We start from the raw sequence: 4,558 nt of genomic DNA on the forward strand, positions 1-4,558 counted from the left end.
AAAAAAAAAAAAAAAAAAAAAAAAGGAAAAAAAAAAAAAGTAATTCAAATTACCCCAAAATGCAACTGAATTTTTTAAACATCTTTATACATCCAGCCAACAAATTAAAATGGTTAACAATAAAAAATACAAATTCAGAATTCTGGCATGGATGTTTAAAAAAGGCAACTGCTTAAGCATTTCTATTGATTGAAATATCAATCTCTGGCCCCTCAGCTTCATGCCATTCATCATCCAGCAGGCTCTCAGCCACCTCTGGCGACTCAAACTTAACCATACCACAACCCTTGGATTTCAGCTTCTCCACCTTGATTTTGGCGTACAGCATGTGGCAACATTCTCTGAATTTGTCCTTTAGCATCTTCCATGTAAAGTCAAACGGAAGATTTCTCACAAATATCTGGTAGGCCTTCCTGGCCACCCCAGGAGCACAACCTCCCGCTCCACCAAAGGAACCTGCTAAGCTTCCTCCAGGATTGCTACCCTCCATCTCTATGTTGCAGTCAAAGCTGGCACTGTCACCACCACCCATGGCCAGGCTCATGTGATCAATGCTGGTGCCCAGGGCTGGGCCCATGGCAGAGCCCATGTGCCCTGGGCTGTTGGTGCCCATTCACTCTAGGCAAGTGACCATGCAATCCATCACAGGGCCCATGTGCTCCAGGCCAGCCCCCATGCCTGTGGGCACCATGTGCTCCATGCTCAGGTCCATGCCTTGATGGCAGGGCCCATGCACTCCATGCTGGAGGCCATGTGGTCAAGGACCAGCGGACCCATGCAATAGATGCCAGAGCCCATGTGGCCCATGACCAGGCCCGTGTGCTCCACTTTGAGCCCACACAATTCATGCCGTGACCCAGGACTACTCCCATGCACTCCATGCCAGCACCCCCAATGCAGTCAATGTAGGGGCCCATCCTCTCAATCATGGGTACACTGCCTCTACCTCCACCTCCTCCCTGCTTTGCAATGATCTCTTCTCTCTTCAGTGCATTACTCAGGATTTCACCTATTCTGTTCATATTCATCCCAGATCCAAATCAGCCCATGTTTTCCATACCATCACCAAAGGGTCCTTCCATGCCTCCCATTTTATTTATTCCAAATCTTATGCCTTCCATTCCCATTCCTGCAGGCCTGATGTTTCCCATTCCAATGCCTTTATTTAGGTGATTGGCATCAACAGGCTGCCCTCCTGGTCCTAACCACATGTCAATACCACCAAGTCCATGGGGAAATTGTTGTGGGTGCTCTAGAGGGAAAAAAATCTCCCTTTGGTAATGCCCTCTCATCCATTTTGATGTTCATTGGTCTGTCAAAGAGCAGCTGGCCATTAAACATGGATATAGCTTGCACAGCTTTCAATGGACTCTTCAAAAGTAACAATGCGAGTTCCACAGCATTTTCCATCTTGGTTCCAAGTCTTCCAGCATGCAATGCATGGATAATCTCATCTGGGATGTTAGGATTATTTAGGACACTGGTGGGATATTAATCATTCCTGGGCCGCCTGGTCCCATATCCACCCCACCAGTCGCAGCCATCACCTTCTGTATCAGTCTCCTGGCACGTTCACTGCTGGGATCTTTTTGACTTCCAGGGGTCTCCCACTCAGACTGTGCTTGTTTAGAACCTCTGCAGCTTTTTTCATGCTCGCTTCCATCTTGAATTCAACAAGGGCACATCCCCTTGACTTTTCTTCAGAGTCCATTAAAAGCTCCTCATATGTCACCTCACCAACTTTTTCTTTAATCAGGTCTTTAAGTGGCTGCCATTTCACATCAAAAGGTATGTTTGCAATGAAGTCTCTTTATCTTTTAGTTGGACTGGATATGGCTTAAAGCAACTGCCTCCTCTTTTTATGTTTTTCTCTTTCCCTTTCTCATTCTGAGTAGGTTGTTCTCCTTCACCCTTCTGCCCAGGTCTGGAGCCCCATTACCGCTGGGCCCGTTGTGCTCTGCTCCTCCATTGTGATCTCCGTGCCACGGCCTTGGCCGCTCTGACCCCTGCTGCAGTTTTCTCCATGTAGGGGTTTTTTCCCAAAGGTGTTTTTCTAAAAATTGCTTTCTGTGTGGAAATATAGCAAAACAGAAAGAGAAAAAGGAAATAATATTCTGGCAGCTCCATGTAGCAGCTTTGTTATAATAGCAATTTATCAGCTTTCTGATAGACATAGGCTTAAAAAAAATACAGCTTGAGATATCATGCAATTCACCCATGTGAAGCATACAGTTCAGTGGCTTTTAGAATTGGTATAGACTTTTAAAAGGTACCTTCCTACCTTTTTTCAGGTATTATAGCTACCCAGATTTTCAGGTTGCATACAGTAGGTGAAACGTGGGTAGATTTTTTCTTTTTTAGGCTTGCTCCATCTGCCTCATAGTAAATTCAGATTCTGATATTAAGCATCTGTTGGATTTGAGAAATGCTGAAAAGTAATCTGGTCAGAAGTATCTTCTCAATTTTGAGTCTGTTTTAGATGTATTATTGGATTGAGCAGATATAAATGTGTTGATGCTTTTAGGAGGATTCTGACTGTGGGAGAAAGAATACACAAATGTAGGACAGGAGAAAGCAAGAAAGACCTCTATAGGGATAAATTGGAATTGGAGTTACTGGTATAAACTCAGGATTTAAAAAATATATATGTATATGTGTGTTGATGTGTGAAGTAATTATATAGGGGTGTGTGTGTATATACATGTGCAAGTATATAGAAAGAGGTTATGTGTTAAGTAAATATATAGGTATGTGCATGTATGTACTGAAATATGCATATACACATAAACATGCATATACATATATATGTATATATATGGGTATTTGTATGTATGTGTATGCATATGTGTACATACATGCATGTATTTTCTAGCTCTTTTCCCTACAAGGACTATTTTAGTCCACTTTCTGTCATTTATAACACAATACCTGGAACCAGGTAATTTATAAAGAAACGAAATTTATTTCTTATAGCTTTGGAGGCTGGAAAGTCTAAGGTTGAAGGGCACATCTTGTGAGGGCCTTCTTTTTGGTGGGGATGCCATGCAGAGTTCCAAGGCAGCACAGGGTATCACATGGTGAAGGATCTAAGAGTGTACTTACTCACTTGCTCTTCTTATAAAGTCACAGTGCCACTCCTGTGATAACCCATTTTTCCATTAATCCCATTATTTATTGTTGACTAGATTAATACATTCATGAAGGCATAGTCCTCACTACCCAATCACCTCCCAAATGTCTCACCTTTGAACACTGCCATGTTGGGGATTGAGCTTCTGCATGAGCTTTGGAGGGGACAAACATTTAGACTAAAGCAAGGACCAAGAAGCAAAGACACCCCAGTGGCAATGAGCACACCTGGAGCCCAGATCTTGGTCTCTAATACTGTTTCCCATTAAAAGGAACCAGGGCTTCTTGGAGGAATGGCTGATTCCAAGGCTGTGTGGTGTGAGTGCAAGATGATCCTGAAACATCTTGTTATGCCAGAGAATAAGGAAGTGCTCAAATAAATGATCAGTCATGTCACAAGGACATGGGAGCCAGCCTTAAGTAGTTCCTACTGGCCAAATCTGGGACAATTTGAGAATGAAAATAATTAAATATAGTAATGAATTGAATAAAAGTAAGAATTCATTATTCCCTACTGATAATAGATAGATGAATTAATAAACAGAGGAGAAGGAAGGTCTCTTGCTTGCAGTAGAAGGCCTAATGGTAAATGTGGAGGGAGTGATGGAGTTGGAAAATCATCTTTTCAACCATTATGGTAAAGATGGGATCAGGCATGAATCACCAATGGGTGCTAAATCTAGGGAGGAGTTTTGATGAGGAACAGTATTTTTGTATGATCTTAAAGTAATTCCTCACAGACTGCTATTTAGTTGGTAGAAAAAAAATAAGCCCCAGTAATTATTCAGTGGGGAAAATGGGCAACACCCTGACTAAGTGATCAAAGTTAACAGCACCAATGAAGGGCAGATAGGCATCGTGTGCCTTCTAATGTAAAATCCTGAGAAGGACATGAAATCACCCATGCAATATTCTAGCTGAGTATTCTCATTGTAATAGTCACTAGAGTATTCCCACTTTAATCCCAAGGAAGCATCAGACAAACACAAAATGAGGAGAATTCTGTTTAAAAGAGGGACCTGTTTCTGGAGGAACCAAAACCAAAACACCTGAGCTGACTGTCACTTACCGTCGAGTGAGGAAGACACGCATTCACATGAATGGTTGTATAATTAAACTCGCATTACGTATCATTAAATTTCTGTTTGTAGCTGGATATCCTTCTTTTAGGTGCTGGGGACGACATTTTGCTTTGGAAATGGCTAATGCATTGTTTAGAGGTTTCTTTTCTTTTTCTTTTTTTTTTAGTAAAGCATTTAACACATGCCAAATAGAAGTAGCAACAAAATTTACATGAGCTTCAGGAAGGTAGTATTAAGTAAAGGTGAATACAAAAAGGAATAGTTTCTGCCTTCTTTGATTTTTGAATTCTAAAGAAGACAGAAAAAATGCAGACACATACAAGGAGGTTTGAATGTAGCATGTACTG

The 4,558-nt window shown here is 41.7% G+C and overlaps 1 pseudogene; it reads right to left on the bottom strand.

Annotated features, from left to right (window-relative positions):
• Nucleotides 1-702: 702 nt before the first annotated feature.
• LOC103607048 lies at nucleotides 703-4,315 on the bottom strand (annotated as a pseudogene).
• Between the last annotated feature and the right edge of the window lie 243 nt (nucleotides 4,316-4,558).

The sequence above is a fragment of the Galeopterus variegatus genome, unplaced genomic scaffold (genome assembly GCF_000696425.1).
Source record: "Galeopterus variegatus unplaced genomic scaffold, G_variegatus-3.0.2 Scaffold7069, whole genome shotgun sequence".
NCBI classification, from domain to species: domain Eukaryota; kingdom Metazoa; phylum Chordata; class Mammalia; order Dermoptera; family Cynocephalidae; genus Galeopterus; species Galeopterus variegatus.